General features: G+C 30.0%; 1 protein-coding gene across 1 annotated transcript in view; it reads left to right on the top strand.

Annotated features, from left to right (window-relative positions):
* Positions 1 to 396: 396 nt before the first annotated feature.
* LOC142326531 (stalled ribosome sensor GCN1-like) overlaps positions 397 to 24,732 on the top strand; it is a 202,653-nt gene continuing 178,317 nt past the window's right edge. Inside the window, exon 1 of the mRNA XM_075369108.1 lies at positions 397 to 518. The gene's annotated coding sequence lies outside the window, so the exon portion shown is untranslated. The remainder of the gene's footprint in view (positions 519 to 24,732) is intronic.

Here is a 24,732-nt window from a genome sequence, read left to right as displayed (position 1 = left end):
GTCACAATTTGTGTTATACGATATCACAGAACATATGTTATGCATCGATCCACCGCTTCATTTTAAACGAATGACAACAATCTGGCTATGTAGTGGTACATGTATAGACATGCTTTTACGTAACCTACAATTTACCCGGCATGATAAATCAAATTTTCCATTTCTTTCAAACCGTATCTGATCTTAATTATTTATTTCCACAAAACAGGAAGCGTTTTGAAATAGTTTAGTTTTTCTTTTTTGTATTTTTAAACTTAGTACAGGTTTTTGTACAATTATTTTGATAAGAAAATATTTTTTACATATTGTTTTATATATTTTTAGATGAATTTTAAAAAAATAAAAAAATAAATATATTTCAAGACGAATGATTTTTTTCTAAATTGTGTTTTTCAGATGACAGTAATAAAGAAACAAGAATTAATTTTTTCTCTTCACAATTATTAGAAGATTTGATTTTAAAAAAACAAATTATTAAGCTGTTTTACTGATGGAGGATGAACAACACATAGTACAAGGTATGTACAAAAATATGGTACTTGTAATTAAAAACTAATCCTAAATTGCTACGTTTTCTAACAAAATCATTTTTAATTTCTTTTTTTTTTTTAATCACTTTAATGATTTTGTCTCCAAACTGTATTTTTATTCTTAATATATATATAAATTAAATTATTTATTTTAGCATCCACCTCTCAGGTTTATTGAATAATTATATTTATATTATTATATATTATAGTATTAAATTTCAAAGTGTTAACGCAAACATTATTTAAATTTGCTTTTATTTTCTCGTGATTTATATTCTTAGGTAAGTAAATAGATTATACTAACAGGTAATATAACAGGAAATGTGTGTGTTCGCGCGCTGTGTATTCAACATCAGAGGACTAGCTATATTTAAGGAATGCATTCCATAGGTTAAAAAAAAGAAAAATTTTCTAAAAAATATAGTTCTGAAAATCTTTTGTTTTCGAGTTATCGTTAATAATACGGTTCCATCAGATTCAGTTTAAATAATAATAGTAAAGTCTGTTCGGTACTTACGTATTAACGCCACCGCAGCTAAGCTTTATTTAAAAACAAAGTAGTCAATCGGATTTCGGTGGAAAATGAACAGTCTCTTTATTAATTTTAATAAATGGTTATTTATATTTATTTATTTTATAAATATAATTTAACCAAACTTAATCTACACTCGCTTCGCTCGATAACCTTGACTAATTAACAGGAGTGTTTTGATTATTTAAATAATAAATAATTGCAATAATTACTGAATTTATTAAATAAATACTCAAAATTCGATGTTAATTAGACAAGGTTAGCAAGCGAAGCGAGCGTAGGTTAAGTTTGGTTAAATTATATTTATAAGATAAATAAATATAAATAACCATTAATAAAGAGACTGTTCATTTTCCACCGAAATCGGATTGACTACTTTGTTTTTAAATAAAGCTGTAGCTGCGGTGGCGTTAATACGTAAGTACCGTCTGTTCTTTATATTAATCATATTTAATGTGTTCATTTGTTGCTTTTTGATTAAGATGAGAAAATTTTAAATGATTGTTTTATATATATATATATATATATATATATATATATATATATATATATATATATATAAATTAAACTTACTTATTTACTGAAAATTTTCCTTACCTCTTCTTCACTTTCCTTTTCCAGTATTTGTGGATCTACTCTTAATAATAATTCATTTGTATCACCGATCTGTAATTAAGAAATTTGTAATTATACAACAGTAAATTTATTAAGAAAATAATTTTGACGATTTAAATGTAATATGGAACAATAATTTAAATTTACCATTAGAAATATGTCACTTACAATAGAACAAATATTTAATATTACTGATAGCAAATATATTTATTTTCTTTTGCTTTTTTCATCGATGCAAGTATGCTGTTGTACTATACATCAAGCAAGTGACATTCAATCTTACTATTTACACACTATTCATCACACTGATTAGCTACGTAGTAGTAAGATTAACAGAAATTAATTCGGATCGCTGTTACACTTGTACCTCGGTTGCTTTGCATGCATCAAACTCGTATAAGAACTACTGCAATAGTGCAATGCAACATATTAATATAATTCTTTCTGTCATTTATGTAGAGAATTATGGGTCTTCCTTTTAAAGTCCCGTTTCTGAAATTTGTTAATACTATCTCACATCTATTATGTTATTATTTTATCAACACTGATCACTACTGAAATTTATTTATAAGATATGTTGAATTTATTTATACAGATTGTAGATTATACGGTATTTGGAATGAATCCGTTTCTTTCATTCTTACAATATTTTAAACATGTCATTCTTTATAAGCTTTAACTTGCTTTAGTTTAATCAAATCTTGCAACTGCTATATCTTTTGATCTATCGTATGAAAATAATGAAATTTGGTACACGTATGTAACTTCGATGACAATACAATACTACGGTGTTAGAATTTGGATATGATGATGTGTATGAATGTAAATGTAGTTTGTACAGTCTTAGGTCGACCGTTCCTGAGATGTGTGGTTAATTGAAACCCAACCGCTATAGAACACCGGTATCCACGATGTAATATTAAAATCCGTGTAAAAGTAACTGTCTTTATAAGGGTTTGAACCTTAGATCTCTCGTATTTGAAATCAGCTGATTTTCAATGAAGAGTTCACCGCTAGATCAACGCGGTGGGTGCAGTTTCAACATTATATTATCAATCGTACTTTAATTTCGTGTCCCACATGTGAATTGTTGAGTCTTTGATGGGCTTCCGCTAAATTACAAAATAGTCGTTTGTGGAATAAACTGTAAGTTACTGGACTCATATTTATATGGTTAAGACGCAACCAGTATGTCGACATGTTTGAACAGGTAATGTCGGATTTCTTTGCCTTCTATCAATGAGTAACTGCTAATTTTCTTGCAATTTCCTTGTAGAGATAAACCTCCTTTTCAGTTTATTATGTAAATATAGAATGTTCTGATTATAATATAGCATCCTTTTTATAAAAAAATTCTACTGTATGGCTGTAACAGAAAAGACTTTACATTATTTACCACTTGATGTGGTTTAAAGATGTTTTTAAGTTTTTACCGTAAGAAATAAAAGAAAATCGATTCAAATAAAGGATATTTTGAATGATTTTGTGAATTTATTTTTCAATTTTATAAATATATTTTTTCTCGATATAGGTCATTATGGGCTACGTGAACAACTTTACGTGGGGTTTTAAATCTTTTTAATTTTTTACTCCGGTAATTTTTCATTTACGCTAAAGGGAGTTATTTTCTCACTCCAGACCATGCCAAGCGTGCGTTGACTTGTTTTATTAGATCTTGAAGCCCCCCCAGAAATCCTTTATTTATCTCAAAATGTGTTCTGGTACTTTGTTTCTTCATTGGTGATTTCTATTTCTTAGATATCTTTACGTACATTTTTTGAGTCTTGTGTCATTTATTCAAGAAATGTGACCGTAGAATGGGATTTGCGTTTTCAGATTATATCAGAGAGTTTTTCACAGTATGCGTGTAGATTTCCTGGTGGTCGGATAGGAGTATACATAATATATATATATATAATATTATGATTTAATCGTAATTTCTTTTAATTTTTATTAGCCGATTTATTTATTATTTATAAATTTATCTACATTATTGAAATAACAAGGGTGTTAAGGTAAAAATTACAAGAATTGTGAAATGTCCATCGTTGGAGTAGCGTTTGGTAAATGCAGCTAATAACAACCGGAAAAGTAAAAATTTGATTTAAGAAACATATTTGTTACCTGAGATGTCAAACACGATGAACAGACTGCAATCCAAACAGTTCGTGTACAGTTGTTTATAATTTCAATACCGTAACATAAATAAGTAAATGCTTTTTCAAATTTTAAATATTTTCTATTTTGATCGGTAAAAACTATTACGATGTAATTAAAATATAATAGTATTCTAATAGCATTTCTGCTAATAATTAAGAAGAGATCGCATTCGCATATACGCAATAAATTTCTTGTATTTTTACTTGCATTTGTGTGTTCTTGTCTAAGTTTTCTAATATCCTGTTTTTTAACACATTTAATACAGTTTTCCAATTCCTTGTCGATTAAAAAATATGAAAATTCTAATTCTTCAAATAACGAAACTATCTGACATTCAATAGAATTAATAGTCGTTCCCATAATTAAAAAATATAGTATAAGTAATAAATCATTATTACGTTTTCCCTCATCAAAAATATATGATTTACGGTAACATAATATACTCGGTAGTACGCTTAAAATTACAACAAATACATAAAAATTGCGACGAAAATTTGAAATATATTCATCGTTATCTTTGAAAGGATAATTAAATATTTTCTCATATTCCTTCCCGTATATTATCCTTATTATTAATAACAAACAATAACAAAAGTTTTCATAAATTATTCCTAAAACTTGCATTTCATTATCGGATGTTAAGTGTTTATAATTGATCGTAATATACTGTATTAATAAAAAAAAAGATATATTAATTATTGTAAAAACCGGTGTTATTTTAAAAAATTTATCCCGCCAATTTTTATTTTTATAACTCCAAGGAAGTGTACCAAGAATATACGAATATATGCAAACAAAATCTTTTAATAAAAATATCTACGCTTTTTTTTATAATAGAATTCTTCAAATGTATTTCCTAACGATATATTTTATGGAATATCTAGTTATATTATTTTATTTAAAAGTTAAAACTTGTAATTATTATCCTTTAATAACATTTAATGATGAATGGTGGTTCATTAAATATTTATTAAAATGAAAAAAACATTTTATTTTACAACCCCATATAATTATATAAATTACATTGTTTGTTTGAGTTATATATATGCATACGTATAATTAAAATTATTATTTATATTTTTTATGAATTTACATTTCATAAGCTGTGTAAATGTATAATTATTTTACAATTTGTTGTGAAATAATAAAATATTTAGCTAAACCGATCGTTTGTCACGTATAAAAATGTTTTGAAAAGAAATAAAAGATTTAATTAAACAACGATTCTTTTTTTTAAAAGAAGTTTTCTATTAAAACGTGACATTTTAAATTAATAATAAAATAGACTATTTTGAAAAATTGTCGTATCATTATTTCAATCTAATGTAAAAATATTATTAAATTTGAAACACAATAGTTGATAAGTAGCCACCTCAGTTTCTGTTACAAATGTTAATCCTCCAAACCGTACATCACGGCATTATTCTGCGACGTTTTCTCCAGCTTTAAAATTACGGCGTTGTACTGCGAAAAACAACTGAATATTCATTTTAAACTCTTCAACTGTGAAAGTTATTGGTAAAGACATATTCCTTTCAAAAAGTCAAGAAATATTTAATTCCTTGGAATGGAATACCTCCTGACACCTCTTGATCTTAGATTTTTATAGATCTTTCCGTTTCATGAAATAACCCTTCTTGGTAAATTCTCATGTAATAATCCGATTGTTTGACTGCTAGTACGGCCATCCGTCACGGAGTAGCGCTCCTCTTCAACTGTAACCGAAGGCCTTCATCTGATCTTAAAAAAAAAACCGGTTCAATCTCACCGTCAAGTCAAGTAAATATTCGTTCTAAATAGGGATCTCTATATCGGACCTTTATACACTGTAGTTTTGTTTATTCACAAGCCCGTTCGATTGGAAACGGGCCTTCTTACCTATATATATAAATTACCTTCTATATATAAATAAATCTCGTTAAAAAAAACTTCGATCGTGCGTCTTCATTTCTAAAACCAAATCAAAGAACGCACGGTCATCTGACTGCAATTGTCGAATCAGATCCGCTAAGTAAGCGATCGGTTCAAACCAAGACCTGTATGCAAAATGCTATAAATCATAGTTTTTTAGATGGCTTGTCGTAAAGGTTCTGGAACTGACAAATGTGGTTTTTAGCGACAGCAGTAATGTTTTCAGCCGACCTAGCATTACGATGACGGACTTGACTCTTCGCATCAGCAACTTGGCTACTTTTCACAGATATAGCAATGAATTTTACATTTGCTGTATATTGCTAGATCGATTGCCTGCTAGAAATAAACATCGACCACGTCCGTTGAATGCAACCGCAGCATTTTCATTGCTCTCAAAATACTGTCTTTGGCCCAAAAACGAGACCAAATAGTCGATCGTTATGAATGAACATATTATTCGACTATTACTCTGAGGGTTTTTTGAGCACCGTATCTGGAAGTTCTGTTTATTTATAAATCTATTCGGTTAGAAACAGACCTCATCCCTAAGGCTAATTTTCTTTAAAAACTGAGGTTAACTGTCTACATTTCCAGTACCTAAGTAACTAAGATACGATATTGAGGATGGCCTCTTAGCTGCACTTTTTGCGCCAGGTACACATTTTAAACATATAATTCAAGGATTTTAAGCAAAATGCTATTAAAATTCGCGTTTAAGATGGTAATTCATTGTAACGTTTTAAAATGTTTTCAGCAACAACAGAGTTGTTTTAAGCTGATCTGGCACTACGTTGCCATTTTCTATACAAAATGGTGCTTTGTTACAACCGAAAACATCACGAACTTTACGATTTTTCTCTACGAAATATTCACCATATTTGAATTCAACATCGTAATCTGGATTCTTTCTTGCAGCAGGTTTCTAACGCCATTGATCTCCGTACCCATCACTGTCCAAGGTTTTTCCTTTGTCCCCTTATAGCATAATCTTCACCTTATCTATTAACTTTATCCTTCTTTTTCCTCGCTTCCTTCTACTAACCCTTCTAATATAGTTATCAAGATTCCGCTTTCTCTAACCGCATTTCCTAACCGGTTTACTTTTCTTTTATGCGCTTCTCCTATAATCGGTCTCTTTTCTTTAATTCTGTTCGTTACTTGCTCATTTATCTTTATCCAACTATCTTAATTTCTCCATTCTTATCGACATCCACATCTTAAAGCCTCAATCCTGTCCCTCTCCCTCATCTTTATTGTACGGAAGCTTCACTTCCTTATAATAAAACATTTAGTATATAGCATCTGGCTAATCTCTTTCTTTGGCTAAGCCTCTTTGTCGTTAACTTCCGCTACTTCAGTTTTTCCTATATTTATTTTCATTTCATATTCTTTCATTCTTTTCCAAGGCTGTTTACAATCTTTGAAGCGTGTATTTGCTATCGACTAGAACTACCGCATATTCATCAAACTTCATGCGTCTTATTTGTCGTCCTCCTATATTTTCAATGTAAATTTTACATGAAATGTTAAACGTAAACAGGGATTACTTGTCTGCATTTCCAATATCTAAGTTAATAACATACGATATTGAGTACGGTCTCGTAGCTGCACCTTTTGCGTCAACTAAATATTTTTCGCATGTAGTTGAACATTTTTAAGAAAAATGCTATTAAAATTGGTCTTTGAGATGGTTAATCGTTGTACCGTTTTGAAATTGTGAAACCTGGGTTTTCAGCGACAGCAGAATTATTTTAAGATGATGTGGCACTACGATGACATTTTCTATACAAGATGGTGCTTCATTACAACAAAAAACCTTCACAAACTTTACGATTTTTCTTTACAAAATATTCACCGTGTTTGAATTCAACATCGTCTGAGATTTTTCTGGCAGTATGTCTCTAACGCATAAGTCTTTAAAGCTATTTGTAGTGAATTTTCATAAAATCTTTGCTTTTTCGAATATTACATTATTCCATTTTAATTTCTTTTTAAATTAAATTGTATTGTTTTACTTTACAGTTATTAATTAATTTATAATTGCCATCATATATTTTTTTTTGAACAGGCGAATCATAAAAATTGTGATTTGACGTTTCTTCTTAACAATAAGTTGGGCTAAACTTAATAAAGGGTAAAAAATCTGTTTAATATTAAAATATATATATATAGATTACTAGTTATTTAAAATTACGTAGAAAGGATAATAAATTATAAGGTTACATTTAAAGTTTATTGAAATAGCATTAATATTTAGTAACATCATTACGAGAATTTGTTATATTAATTTTAATTTTATTTTCCTATCTATAATATTCTTAAATGTAGAAGTATTATTTTTTTTAACTCCAATTTCTGTATAATTGTTTTTATGTTTTCTTAACATATGACAATTAATTAAAACATTTTTTATTAATCAAAAGTTTATTTGTATGATATTACTGTGATAGTTACTAGGCATTAAGTATAAAATTAGATAAGCAGTAATAAAGTCATGTGTGTATGTACTTATATTTAGTTGTTGAAAAGTCGCCTGACAAACAGCAAGCATTACCTATGGGAAATGTAGTTAATTAAATTGTGCTGTATTATAAAATTCCTTTTTACACAGAAATTTATGGATGAAATAATTCATAAAGGATATATAATCAAAAGTAAACGTACAGTTTTACTTTTCTCTAAATAAAAAATAATGGCGAGTATTTATATATATATATACAGAGTATTTCAAAATTATGTTATTAATCAAATGGCAGATAGATTTCTGGTCATGAAATGTATATTTAAATGAAAGTTCCCATATACATACCGTTTACATTTTGGTTATCGAATAGGTAAGCAATCACAGCTGACACATAATACACAGGCATAAACATTAGTCCTAAATGAGGGGTAAAGTTCAATAACGCACATGTTTGGTGCATGGTTAATAGATAGATAGGTAAAAATATCCATCCCGTGGTAACGTAATTTTGAAACACGCTGTATACATACATATAGAGTGCGTCACAAAGTTCTCCTGAGACTTTTATATACTACTTTACTCGTGAAAATAGTGGAAAAAGTTCATATAAACTTATGTTCTAAAATGCCTCATTTGCGAGTTTTGGCTAGTAAAAGATTTTGCTCGGATTTCGGCTACCCCGGTGAAATGAGGTAGTACTGAAGTATTTAGGATGTTAATTAAGGAGCAGATTTAGTGATTTCTTATGGTTTTTGACCTGAGAACTTGAATAAAATAGGTCTCAGAACCCTATTTTCGGTAGAGTTTGAGAAATTTGGGTGTAAACAAATAAATCGGGGTACACAACCCTGGTTTTTATGTTTGACTTAAGAATAACTTCGTTAAACGGGTAATAAACACAAAATGTTTAAACGGAACTTGTAGAAAATTTAATTCTGAACATTGTTGATTCTTAAACCTTGAAATATCTAAGTTCTATTAAGCGGACTGTAAATCCAACCGGGAGAATAAATAAATAAATAAAAAAAGGCGTAACTGCACAAAAATCTTATTATATTAACAAAAAACACAGGTAACACACAAGTACATATTAAAGCATAATATTCCGAACGCCTATCGTTCGGAATCATGGAAAGGTTAACTCCGTTCGGGCAACGATTTGCCGCTAGCACATCCCGCAGCCGAGTGTTGAGTAAGCACTCTCCAACCAAGCGGCGAAACATAGAACTAGCAGGATGCGAACTACTCTTGGTAGAAATACGCTGAACATACATAATGGTAAGATAAGTTGAATAAAACTTTATATGAACTTTTCCATTATTTTCACGAGTAGAATATATATATATATATATTTATTTATTTATTTGTGTGCGGGTGCCCGTTTGTATGTTTGAACGTTAATTAAAATTATATATAAATCTGTTGAACTATATATTTTCGAATCGTTGATATCAGTGCATTTGTAATACAATATCGCATTATCAAACAATGTTATAAATGAATATACAATGAGTGAATTTAAAATCGAATTACTTTTTCGTGGTTTAAAATTAAATGATGGCGACGATGTTGCTGAGATTTCCCAGTAATCGCATAGAACTTAATATTTAACCCCCGCAACCATTCCATGGTTAAATTCAAAACGAATAGTACTGTTACCATGTTGATCATTCCCTTATTTATTTAATTATTTTCTTCTTAAAATAAAAGTAAAACGAATAAGTAAGTTACTAAATTATTTGTTAAACTACAATTAAGTGTTAAAATTTAACATAGATTTAACCCTACTAAGATTATATAATGTTTTAATTATATATAATTAAAACATAAAATATATAAAAACTCGTCTTTTTAATAAAAAATTTACTTTCAAGAAGATTCAAATAATTTAACCCTATTCTTCCCGGCATCAGTTGATCCAGAGTTTGAATTTGAGTGTAAAATCAATAAATTTGTAAAAATGAAATTTTTATTTTATGAATAATATTTATTACGAGTATATTTCATTTTCAAAACATTCAGGCACAAATAATTATTTTTTAAATTAGTAATATAACAAAAACAAACAGTTTGCCTATGATTTTACGGTTGATTGCTAACAGATACCCTTCATGTAACGTCACTGAAATATTCCCCTTTTCAATCTTCCGGTAGGAATAAAGCCAATTTCGCAGTCGGCAAAATTTGATGTTGATTATCTTGTATATTATTAAAGAAAATAAAGGCTAAAGGCCTTATATAAGGTAAATATTATGACAAACAATATGATTAATAGTTTATACATTAATTGCCTCATAACACGACTGGAGGAAAATTTTAACGTAATTACATTACATGAGCTGTTATCTTTACCTTTAGGTAAAGTTAATTGCCTTTAAGTTATAGTTTTAGCACTATTTAGTTTCCATAACTGTTTTAATATATTAAAAAATTTATTTAATAAATAAGTAATAGTGTAAAAAACGGCTTTTTTAGCGGATTTCCAAAGAATTTAAAAATCCCAATTGCGGCTGGTCATATATATACACATATCTACGTTTGCATGTATAAAATTATTTCGTACCCAAATCTTAACTGATTTTAATGAAACTTGATGAGCGGATATAAGCCTATTAGAGACAATAGAGTCCAATAGAATTTCACGCGAATCTGTTCACAGAAACAGGAGATAGAGCCAAAAAAGGGGTTTTTGGGTACATTTTCGGCTCCTTTTCGTTTTCCTGGGCGCAATTTTAATCGATTTTGATTAATCTTGATAGGATGATGTAAACCAAGTAAAAAATGATTCCTACTGATCTTCAAGTGAATCAGTTCACAGGAATCGGAATTAGAAGCAAGCACACTGGGTTTTTGGGTACGTTTGCAAGGTTAACTAAAACTGGAAATCCGCCCTTCTGACAGACTTGGTGCGACAGATTACTTTTTCATTCTGTGCCTAATCATTTACTGCAACGTCCTCTAAAAATTAAAATATTTATTATTGTATTTAAACACTAATTTTTAAATATTAACAATGTATACTGAAGTGTTTATCTGTACACTGAAATTTTTTATACATCATATTTTTAAATTCAAAAACATAGAATTGTTTTCTTTGTCCTCTTGCTTAATGTAAACATCTCCTATCGTTTTATTTCTTTTTATATGAGAATGAACCAGCTGATCGTAATTATTGTTAGAATTAATTGTATAAATTTAATCTCCTTTAAGATGTATTAGCAACAACATCACTAAATCTTTATCGTTCTTGCTAGACATATTTAATATATATCTAAAATGTGAATAAATGAGAACTCAGTTGAAAACATAAATTATTATAAATCATTGTAATGTTTAGTTAAGGAAGTGTAAATTTAGATAGTAAATAAAGGAAGTGATTATTATTAGTAATTATTATTAATATCGGCATTACTTAATGCATATAGTTTACACGACTAAAAAATATTGCTCCACAGATGAAATTGTTGTACAGTGATGTCAGAGTACACCATTAATTCTAGGTTTTGAAGAATCTAGCTCATTACTAAACAAGAAACTTCTTGTTGGGAATGTACGTATTCACCTAAAACCGCAGACCTTACAAGAGAGGCAATACTACGAAATCTCAAATATTCTACCCGACACTAATCAGTTTCACTCGGTTTGCCAAACGCCAGTATTCGAAGACACTCAAAAAAAACATTACGATTTGATTTTGTTATTAACGAAAGCAATTTGATTATCCCGGGAAGGTTTTTCATCTAATAATGTTACCGATCGTAATCAAACTGGTCGGGGGAAAAGTTTCTTCGTATTTCCCTCGGAGATGGTTTTGAACTTCATAATTCTGGCATTATTAATAAAATCTGTCAATACTTGCGCGCTTTATAACGGTGAGATATCACTAAATATTTTTAGAAAGGTTACTACTACTTTCACTCATATTAGGTATTTCACTTATATTAGATCGTCGATTTAAAGCTATTACGTCCTGAAAATTAGTGAAAATATACAAGAAATTTGTCATATATGGAGATTTAACTAAAAAGTAAGGGCAGAATGTAATTCAGACCTACTAAAAAACTTGTGATATTTATGGATATTATGCAGTATCCGTACGTGTAATACAAAACTGGTTCAAGCGTTTTTAACGTTTTCAGTTTGGAAATTTTGATGTCAGTTATGCACATCGCTCTGGTCAGTCAATGATTGAAAAACTTCGATGAAATTATGGATAAAAAGTAAGCAAAACCTGCACATTAACAGGCTTGATATTATTAACGAAGTAAAAATGGAGTACAAAACTATTTTAATTCTCATAAAGGAAGCTAAATACAAAAAACTCGATGTAACACGTCTTTTAACAATGAAAAAGCTGACAAAAAAGTTGTTGCACTTTCCTGGTATTGGAAAAATAATGATACTTGAAAAACGTTAAACAATTTTAATAATCGATATTTATAACTTTTTTCTGCTTTCTTACTCCCAAAATTACCTCCAAGAAAAGTTTTTGATTAGTCTACATTTACTATGATGAATGATAGAAATTAAAAAAATCCTATGAATTATGCTTGACCAATAAAACACTACCTAAGATTCCATTTTTGGGGGTGGGGATAAATTATAATAAAATTTTATTGTAATATTATTATTAGAAGTTTAGATAAAAAAAACAAATTTTTTTTTAAATTCAAAAATCGTTATTATTAAACTTTGAACAGTTCCCTCACCAAAGCATTGCCCCCAAAGTATTTTGTTTTTGGCCACTTGTACTACTACTATACTTAGGAAAACAGAAAAAATTCGATTATGTAATAAATAAAAAGATAGCGAGTTGATTTTTGGTGAAGGGGAGAATTTGGAGGTAGTTGTTTCTTTTAAACGGTAAGATAAGCATGTACGCATTTAATAGCTTAATAATTATGAAGAGAAGTTATATTTACAAAATTTTGAGAAATTGATCCCAAAGAAGCTATTTATCCCATCCCTGGATACGTTGCCCCTAAACTTTTACCGACAAATTTTCCCGTATACTGATTCTGTGTGACAAATTTCATCAGAATCGGTTTATCCGATCAAAAGTTATTAAGCTTCAAACTCCAGCACACTTATATACTAAGTACGTACATACAAACCTTACCTCCCGCTTTTTGTTTGGGTCCCTGGGTCATGAAATGTCAAGAAATAAAAAAAGTTCATACACCATTTTTTGACCGATTACCGTACTCTCTTTCTTGCAGCATAGCTCTAGAGCTGTGGTGCCGAGAAAGTAGAATTTAACTGATCTACGTTCCATCTACAAAACGTTGCTAAAAAGGAACGAACTCGAACCGTTTTTGAAACAGCTCGTTACGGGCAACAAAAATTGGACAATTTACTACAATAATTTATGAAAATGATCGTGGTCAAAGCAAGTTGAAGCTAGTAAACTATGGCAAAGCGAAGATCGACAAGAAAAGAGATGCCGTTTGTGTGCACGCGAGTCTACTTTGATCTGAAAGAAATATTTCACTATGAGCTGCTGCCATCTGGTATGACAATTAATTGTCTTTAACTTTTACTGTTAACAACTGGAAAGGTTATACCAGTCAATATTGCGACGAGAATTGATCGATAGAAAATGTGTTCGCTAGATCCCACATATTCTTGAAAACTGTGAGAACTTGGCTGGGAAGTTTTGATGCGTCCACTACTTAGTCCTGATCTTGCACCGTCAGACTACCGTCGGTTTCAGTCTCTACAAATTACCTTAACGGTATAAGTTAGCTTCAAAAAAGATTTGCGACAACCACTTATCAAAGGTTTTGTCTAAAAACCTTCCGAAAGTTTAAGTTCCACAATGACGGGATTATGTTTTTCCTCAAAAATAGCAAAAGGTGGTCGATCAAATCGTCGCATACTTGACTTAATAATATACTCGGTTACGAAATTAAAAAAAAAAATGTTTTACTTTTGTTTTAAAATACAAAGAAATTTCGTGACCCTTATATGAAAATAAATTACGTTTATAATCGACCGTTTCAATTTACTATTTAAAATTCTTTGTGCATTAATAAGCTTGGATTTGTAATTTTGAAATGTTACTGACCCTGTCACTGTTATTTAGTTATCAAACCGATCGTATGAAGGGATTTTACATCTTAAAATAAGTCCGTAGAAATTTTCCTTTAATTATTGTAAACAGGATAACAATAACATTTTCTGCTAATTAAATTTTGGATTAAAATTTCAAAGGGAAAAGTCAAAACGGTCGATTAAAATTATTTTTTATTTTTTAATTCGTACAGATAATATATCAGAATAAACTACCATTATGATTGTTTTAATTATTACTAATAAATACATTTTATTTAGTTTACTTTGTTTCAAAATTTTGTTTACAAAAACGAAAAGTACTTAATTCTCAATGATAAATTATAATCAAATTTATTACTTTATGAGATTTCGAATGAAGTTTTCTAGGTAAGCTTTTTTAAATTCATTGTAGAAAAATATAACGCAGACACTACACTCGTTAATTCATTATTAAGTATTTTAACTTTGAGGCCAAAATTCTGGTTTATTGATTTGGATGAATATTACCAGAAACGTAGCCATTAAACCAACACCCTGAAATCAAAATTAATATTAATGCGAACAACAATAATGTAATATATTTTTGTAAAATAAATCTTAATTCAATATACGGTATAAATAAATTATAGCAATTTACAAAATAGAATACAGTTATATAACTGTGTATATGTGTGTGTTGTATAGAATATATTATCCGTTTAAGAATAAACGTTAAAAGAGTGTGTAAACTTCCCCAGATTTTTTTTTAAATACGCTAATTATTTGCTCTTAAAATCGATCAAACGAATTATGAAACACAAATAAAAACGAATTTTGAAAATCGACTAGATAATGAAGTAAGTAAATGATTATACAAATCGGTTTCAGACTTTGTACACACATCTTTCAGAAATTTTTAAGGGTTTTAGGTAGATTTCATAAGAAAGCTACCTAATGTAATCGGAACCATGATTTAACTTCCGTAAAATTTGGACATATCTTCGCGTTTCACACCCCCAGACCCCAAAACCACCGTCAGCTCAAAAGTTTTATATATATATATATATATATATACAAATATCGAATTTGTTTACTAAAGTTCCTCCTCTTCATTCGATAAGGGCCCAAAACTTATGTAAGTAAAGGTTTTTGATATCACCAACCGTTGGCCCCAGGGGTGAAAAAATAGGGTTTTGAAGACAAAAAACATCATACCTCTCTTAATAGAGAAGTATCGAATCGGTTTAAAATGGTCGTTAGTCTTCTAAAAATTACCTAAAACTTTTGTCTGCAACAATTTTTGATATGATCAACCCTTACGTCAAGGGATGACCAAAATGTTGCTGGAATTGTAAGAAGATGAGGCTTGTCGTATGCTAAACACGTGTAACATTTTTTTCACATGCAACCGTTGTCGTATTGAGTAAATTTGAAATTTTTTTAAACTTTAAAGTGGAAATCCTTTTTATCCCCTACTTAACACCGGTGAAATCTACCTCCGCCTTCCGGCGTGCCGAAACAGATTTTTTTAATGTTTCTGGAATCAAGGGGTTGTGAAATGTTGACATCGGCAAAAAAACCGGCAACGAAATTTTAACCAAACTATGTAACAAAAAACGGAAAAAATTCTATTGTTATTAAAGGCAGAAGATAAGAAGAAAATTGTATACGGATAAATTAATCCATAGAGAAAAAAGAAGAGAAAACCTCCAGCATTTCTATTTCTGAGCTTGAAATCAAATATACTGAAATATGAAACTACGTTAATTCCAGTACGATACTTTCTGATGATAGAAATTGCCAATTCTGATAATATATTGTTATGCGGAGATAATACGTACTCTGAGTTCATGCGAATTTTTTTTTTTTCATTGAATTTACAAAACGTGTTATCTTATTTATTGCATCTTATTACTTTCCTATTAACATATTGAGATTTTTCTTCTACAGCCAGAAAATGAAATATATTGATGTTAATGTTATAATAATCAGAAAACTAAACTTTTCAATTACGAATTGGAAAAACAATTTATGATAATATCGATGTGCAAAATAATTTCTAGTATCGACCGGAAGACAACGATGTCCGCCATTATCTGTTTAAATATACCTATATTCCTGCTGAATCACCACCGTTTAAATTCACATAAATATAATTACACTAACGCGGGGATGCGCCAAACTCACATCTATTTCGTAATTTTGCGAAAACTAACAAAGATTCATAACTTCCTTGTGGATTCCTAATCACAGTGTCGACGAAATTAAGCGTACGACTGAACTATACTACTGAAACCGCATACCGGTTAAGTTAGAGTGTCACGAAATACTCTCCATAATTTGGACACGGTTTTACTGCCTGGTCAAACGGGAGGTCGTATTACATTTAATAACGTATCGGTCAAACCGTCTCATACGGAGTATAAAAAGCAATCGTTTATTTATCAACATATGCCGCCAAATATAAATTGTTATAAACTTTTAACGGTTTATTGTTCCGCTTATCGTTATTAGACTGTTAAATATGTTATCCGCACAAACTTCACGTAAATAAATGTATAGCTATTACCTCGTCGCAAAATATTTTCAGATCTTTGGTGTGCCGTTTCAAGGATGAATATTTCTTTGAACTGTTTTAAATATAGAAAATTTTAGCGTCTAACTAAAGTCTATTGTCGTTCAACCGTTTGATTTTCCACAGTCTAATTTATGTTCTTATCCTCGGATCTGTGCTGTTGTGCGAACATCAACGCTTAAGAATTTCGACATTAACGATTGACATTGGAGATAGACAAAATCGTCATCTCTATCTGAATCGGTTTATCATTCTACTGTAGAAATCGTAAATGTTTTTCTTTATTTTCTAAATCGTAAACGAATTGCAAGAACCAATTTTAGTATAGTATAATAATTTATTTCACATATATAATAAACGACGGTTAAAATAACAATGAATATAGAAGTTTGTACGTAAATTGACAAATAAAAATAAACGACTAAATTCTTATACGATATTGAAAAGGTAAAATTAAGCGAGAATAAAATTTCATCGCAATACAGCATTATTATTCGTATCGATAGATTTCAGTGGTGATCAATATTATTAATAAATAACGTAATAATATTAACGATAACGTAATATTAATAAGTTTGAAATGACAACAATAAGTTTCATCGGAGGCTCTAAGAGAAAAATGTAATTATTATTTACATGTGAAAACTTTAGATCGGAATGAAAGTGACAATAATTACGTATTCCCTAATTACCTTAATTCCTTGTTTAGCATTATCTCATTTTTTATCATATTTATCGATAATGATTTATAATATTTAGTTGCTTGTTTGAATTTTATCTGTAACTTTTGCGGAGTAAGAAGATAATTTTTTTCAAATTCATTAAGATACAACTTTCTACATAAGTGATAATAGATCGGTTGATTGTATAAGTCATATCGGCCTGACTTTTAGTAATAAACCGCATGACGTGTAGTAACCGTTTCATGCGTAATTAAAAACTTAAAAATCTACCTTTAAATTCTGCGTTGTATTTAACGGTGTTTTTCGTTTCTTACATTTGAGTTTCCTGGAACAATTTTAAATTTATTGGGAATCACCAACAAATTTTCTCTAATATTACAGAAATCACTGAGATCATTTGAAACCGCTTTAAAAAAATAGTTTGTACTTAATGAAACGCATAGATAATAAAAAGCCATTATATTTGAAAAAAAAAATTAAACATTGGAGGATTTAAAAAAATGTGTTCAGTAATGTATTTAAAATGTAAATCGTAAATTAAAAACCCCTTTTTAGCTATAGTTCATCAAGCCATTTTTGGCTTGATCTGGGCTTGAACTGGGACTTTTGTCCCGGTCGACATTATTAGCTTCGGTAGGTAACTGTTTAAAAAAAAAAAATATTATTAATATTCCCATGCTGTGCTTATAAATATTGTTAAACTGGTTTAACTGAATTTATTTTTAATTATGTTATCTAAAATATTTTTTGTGTAATGTTATAACGAAGTGAATTTAGGATTTTTTTAAGTTTAAATTTTTTTAGTAGAACAAAATATAATTTATTATTACTTTTTATATATCTAAAGTTCATTTAAATCAAACCCGATAAAAAATATAGGTCTTCATAAAAAATTTATGAACTTCCGTTTATAAAGCCTTTTATTAATGTCGTTTCCTTTAGATTCCAATACAAAAAATTAAATTTTAATTTAACGCTTTTTATTAGAATTTATTATCATAAGTAAAAGTAAATATTTATTGTCTTTTTAAAAGCTTTTATTTAACTCGCTTTAGGAATAATCAAATTTTGCAACTGCCTATATATTTGATTTATCGGATGAAAATCAATGAAATTTGGTTCACTGACAATACAGCACTACGTTGTCGAAATTTGATATGATCCACCACCACGCCAAGCGCCAACCAAGCGCTTCGCCTATGCTAAATTGAAAATTTTCATTTCTCATCAACTATCGGATGAAAATGATTGAAATTTGGTACACGTATGTAACTTCGATGTGTAAAAATAAATATGTTTTTTTTTTAGCCTTAAAAAAATACAAAAATATATTTGATTACATGTAAAAAATTATTTTTTTAAAAATCTTTTATTTAACTAATATTAATATTAACATTAATAAAAAAAGGAAACAAATTAGATAATCTCCCTAAAAAGTAAAAAATTAGAATTAAATCAAATTGAGAATTTTAAACAAAAAAATATAATATATTAACAAATATAAAAACGCACTGAACAGTAAAAAATAAATTATATAAATACATAATAAATAACCGACAAATAAATGTAATAATTATTAAATTTTAATAATTAAATTAACTTTTAAATCCTCCTCTATGAATCATGAGACCTTGCCGTTGGTGAGGGGGCTTGAGTGCTCAGGGATACAGAGTAGCTGGACCGAAGGTGCAACCATATCGGAGAGGTATCTGTTGAGAGCCAGACTAAGGAATGATTCCTGAAAGAGGGCAGCAGCTCTTTCAGTAGTTGTTAGGGGCGTGAGTCACAATGACTTAAACGGCCGTATCAACATCACTCAGTCCTCTGAGTACTGCGCAGCTGAAAGCAATGGAAAACTACAGCTGCTTTTTTTCCAAGAAAATGTGGCTCTCTGCATTTTCACATAGCAACAATGGAGGCGCCTTCCTTGGTAAAATATTCCGGAGGTAAAATAGTCCCCCGTTCGGATCTCCGGGTGGGGACTACTAAGGAAGGGGTCACCAGAAAATTAAAAAATAACATTCTACGAGTCGGAGCGTGGAATGTTAGAAGCTTAAAAAAGGTTGGTAGGCTAGAAAATTTAAAAAGGGAAATGGATAGGGTGAATGTGGATATAGTAGGAATTAGTGAGGTTCGGTGGGAAGAAGAAGGCGACTTTTGGTCAGGTGATTTTAGAGTAATTAACTCAGCGTCAAATAATGGGCAGGCAGGAGTAGGTTTCGTGATGAACAAGAAGATAGGGAGGAGAGTGGAGTATTTCAAAACGCATAGCGATAGAATCATTGTAATAAGGATAAAATCAAAACCTAAACCGACAACGATTGTTAACGTTTATATGCCTACAAGCGCCCATGATGATGATGAGGTAGAGTGTGTATACGAAGAGATTGATGAAGCAATTAAACACGTAAAGGGAGATGAAAATTTAATAATAGTTGGAGATTGGAATGCAAGCATTGGAAAAGGCAAGGAAGGAAATATAGTGGGTGAATATGGGCTGGGCAAAAGGAATGAAAGAGGGGACCGACTTATAGAATTTTGCACGAAGTATAATTTAGTAATTGCCAACACCCAATTTAAAAATCATAATAGAAGAATATACACTTGGAAAAAGCCAGGCGATACTGGAAGGTATCAGATAGATTATATCATGGTTAAGCAAAGATTTAGAAATCAACTCGTTGACTGCAAAACTTACCCTGGAGCAGACATTGATAGCGACCATAATTTGGTGATAATGAAATGTAGATTGGGGTTTAAAAACCTGAAGAAAAGTTGTCAGATGAATCGGTGGAATTTAGAGAAGCTTGAGGAAGAGGAGGTAAAGAAGATTTTTGAGGAGGACATCGCAAGAGGTCTGAGTAAAAAAGATATGGTAGAAAATGTAGAAGAAGAATGGGAGAATGTTAAAAAGGAAATTCTTAAATCAGCTGAAGCAAACTTAGGCGGAATAAAGAGAACTGGTAGAAAACCTTGGGTTTCAGACGATATATTGCAGCTGATGGATGAACGTAGAAAATATAAGAATGCTAATGATGAAGAAAGTAAAAGGAACTATCGGCAATTAAGAAATGCTATAAATAGGAAATGCAAACTGGCGAAAGAAGAGTGGATTAAAGAAAAGTGTTCAGAAGTGGAAAGAGAAATGAACATTGGTAAAATTGACGGAGCATACAGGAAAGTTAAGGAAAATTTTGGGGTACATAAATTAAAATCTAATAATGTGTTAAACAAAGATGGTACACCAATATATAATACGAAAGGTAAAGTCGATAGATGGGTGGAATATATTGAAGAGTTATACGGAGGAAATGAATTAGAAAATGGTGTTATAGAGGAAGAAGAGGAAGTTGAGGAGGATGAAATGGGAGAAACAATACTGAGATCTGAATTTAAGAGAGCATTAAAAGATTTAAATGGCAGAAAGGCTCCTGGAATAGACGGAATACCTGTAGAATTACTGCGCAGTGCAGGTGAGGAAGCGATTGATAGATTATACAAACTGGTGTGTAATATTTATGAAAAAGGGGAATTTCCGTCAGACTTCAAAAAAAGTGTTATAGTTATGATACCAAAGAAAGCAGGGGCAGATAAATGTGAAGAATACAGAACAATTAGTTTAACTAGTCATGCATCAAAAATCTTAACTAGAATTTTATACAGAAGAATTGAGAGGAGAGTGGAAGAAGTGTTAGGAGAAGACCAATTTGGTTTCAGGAAAAGTATAGGGACAAGGGAAGCAATTTTAGGCCTCAGATTAATAGTAGAAGGAAGATTAAAGAAAAACAAACCAACATACTTGGCGTTTATAGACCTAGAAAAGGCTTTCGATAACGTAGATTGGAATAAAATGTTCAGCATTTTAAAAAAATTAGGGTTCAAATACAGAGATAGAAGAACAATTGCTAACATGTACAGGAACCAAACAGCAACAATAACAATTGAAGAACATAAGAAAGAAGCCCTAATAAGAAAGGGAGTCCGACAAGGATGTTCCCTATCTCCGTTACTTTTTAATCTTTACATGGAACTAGCAGTTAATGATATTAAAGAACAATTTAGATTCGGAGTAACAGTACAAGGTGAAAAGATAAAGATGCTACGATTTGCTGATGATATAGTAATTCTAGCCGAGAGTAAAAAGGATTTAGAAGAAACAATGAATGGCATAGATGAAGTCCTACGCAAGAACTATCGCATGAAAATAAACAAGAACAAAACAAAAGTAATGAAATGTAGTAGAAATAACAAAGATGGACCCCTGAATGTGAAAATAGGAGGAGAAAAGATTATGGAGGTAGAAGAATTTTGTTATTTGGGAAGTAAAATTACTAAAGATGGACGAAGCAGGAGCGATATAAAATGCCGAATAGCACAAGCTAAACGAGCCTTCAGTAAGAAATATAATTTGTTTACATCAAAAATGAATTTAAATGTCAGGAAAAGATTTTTGAAAGTGTATGTTTGGAGTGTCGCTTTATATGGAAGTGAAACTTGGACAATCGGAGTATCTGAGAAGAAAAGATTAGAAGCTTTTGAAATGTGGTGCTATAGGAGAATGTTAAAAATCAGATGGGTGGATAAAGTGACAAATGAAGAGGTATTGCGGCAAATAGATGAAGAAAGAAGCATTTGGAAGAATATAGTTAAAAGAAGAGACAGACTTACAGGCCACATACTAAGGCATCCTGGAATAGTCGCTTTAATATTGGAAGGACAGGTAGAAGGGAAAAATTGTGTAGGCAGGCCACGTTTGGAGTATGTAAAACAAATTGTTGGGGATGTAGAATGTAGAGGGTATACTGAAATGAAACGACTAGCACTAGATAGGGAATCTTGGAGAGCTGCATCAAACCAGTCAAATGACTGAAGACAAAAAAAAAAAAAAACTTTTAAATTTAAAGTAATAAAATATTTAGTTAAATAAAAGCGTGGCGCAGTTTTTATAACGATGTTTTCGAATAAGTATTTATAGACATTTGCTGTATTTAAAATTTTTTTTTTTGTTTAACGAGGTTGTTTAGTATATGTATATACTTTATTTATCTGTAATAAAATAACTCAAGTTTTTAATTCTTTGACGGTTCAAATTTGCACAGAGATGACCTTTAAGGTTTAATAAGATTAAAAATAAAAATTAAATTTAGAAATCTTGCACAAAGTTGACGGTAATCTGAAAAATGATTAATTATTATCGTTATTATAATCGTAATCGTAATTATGAATTCGTTAAATAAAAATTCATAATTAATTAAAATGAAACTTTTAGCGGAAAGAGTGTGTTCAGTTTGGCTTAGATTTCAAGCAGAATTCGAAGATGAACTCCAACTATGTGATAACACGTACAAAGAAAGCGAGCGGGTGCATTTTCCAAGATTGTTACTTGTAGCTAGTCGGTCTCAACCGGAGAGGTTCCAGCAGACCTTTCCGCCTCCTCGCGTCGTTATTGAAAATGAAAATGAAGATTATTTGTTGTAAAAATAAATGTTGTGTTGTTTTAAATAGATATAAAAACTGTGCCGCGCTGTTATTTAACTAAATATTTTCATTACTTTTAATTTTAAAATTTAATAATTATTACATTTATTTATCGGTTATTTATTAGATATTTATATAATTTATTTTTTTACTTTTTAGTGCGTTTTTATATTTGTTAATATATATTTTTTTGTTTTTGTTTAAAATTCGCAATCTTACTTAATTCTTATTTTTTACTTTTTAGAGGGTTTTCCTAATTCGTTTCCTTTTTTTATTAATGTTAATATTAATATTAGCGTTTGATATTTATTTTCTACGATATGAAAATTCACTTTAAAGATTTTTTTTGGCTGTCAGTACGTTGTAAAATAGTAAATTTTTTTAATAACTAAACATTAATTCTATATTCTAAAATAATCTTGCAGGTGACTTATTAAAGAGTAACATTCTTATGTTATATTTTTACATATACGCTTAAATTTTCTTGAATTTTAAAAAGTACCTTAAGCTTTTTTTGTATTAACCCACCGGGTCGGTCTACTGGTGAACGGTCTTCCCAAATCAGCCGATTTGGTAGTCGAGAGTTCCAGCGTTAAAGTCCTAGTAAAGTCAGCTATTTTTACACGGATTTGACTATTACATCGTGGATACCGGTGTTCTTTGGCGGTCGGGTTTCAATTAACCACACATCTGAGAAACGGTCGATCTGAGACTGTACAACACCACACTCATACATATCATCCTCATTCATCTTCTGAAGTATTATCTGAACGGTAATTACCGGAGAATAAACAGGAAAAAAAGAGAAGTTTCTTTTGTAAAAAACGGCATCTTATTTTTTCAAACAGATTAATAAGTAACTGTAATACGACTGAAAGTTTTGAAGCGTAACGCTAAATTCTGTTTGAAAACAGACACAAAATTTTCAGGCACCAATATTTCCAGTGTGCACCCCTACAGACAAGTGGGTAAGATGGTACCCGATTTTACATTTATTAGTTTTCTTCTATCATTAACCATATATTTTAGTCAAAGTTAAATTTTTTCTTTATAAAGGTAATACACGCCGGTCTATTAATTTTTGCATAAGTAACATATCGTCAGGATCTGCAGAAACCAATTACTTAATTTTTATTTCATAATTTAAACGCTTTTATTTGATGGAAATATAAGTAATAAGTCGTGAATATTTAAATACAAATTGGAGTATTTTAAATAAAGGTTTGTCCTTAAACTGTGAAACCGGGAAAGTTATGACACTTTAAATTGAGTTTAACAAACAACAATTACAGTTAACGATGAAACGATAATTCCAGTGAACAGATCATTTGAAGTTACGAATTACTGGAGAAATATTTTGTTACTGAAAGGCAAAAAAGTTTTGCGTTATATTTTGTGTTTTCCTCGAAAAAAAGGGATTTAGAAAATAATCTTCTACGAGATTTCGTGTTATTGTTGGCGATTTAAATCGCTGCGTTTAAGCGTACCAGAATACATGTTGTGCTGCTATTATAGGTAAAACAATAATTACATAAGTTTCAGCTCGACCTAAAAATAATAATAATCGTTATAATAAATTGAACGCTAATTTAATTACTTATCCTTAGAAATAGGTTAAGATTCACGGTATAGAATCCGTAGGAATCTATTTTTATTTCGTCGTTACGGAGTTGTCTAACAAACAGCATTACCTGTTAAATTATAAAAATTCATTATTATTTATTTGTTTTAACAATAAAAATAGTTTC

This window comes from Lycorma delicatula, chromosome 6 (assembly GCF_047948215.1).
Source record: "Lycorma delicatula isolate Av1 chromosome 6, ASM4794821v1, whole genome shotgun sequence".
Lineage (NCBI taxonomy): Eukaryota > Metazoa > Arthropoda > Insecta > Hemiptera > Fulgoridae > Lycorma > Lycorma delicatula.
The sequence above is the reverse complement of the archived record's forward strand: the minus strand, read 5'-3'. Positions and strand labels throughout refer to the sequence as shown.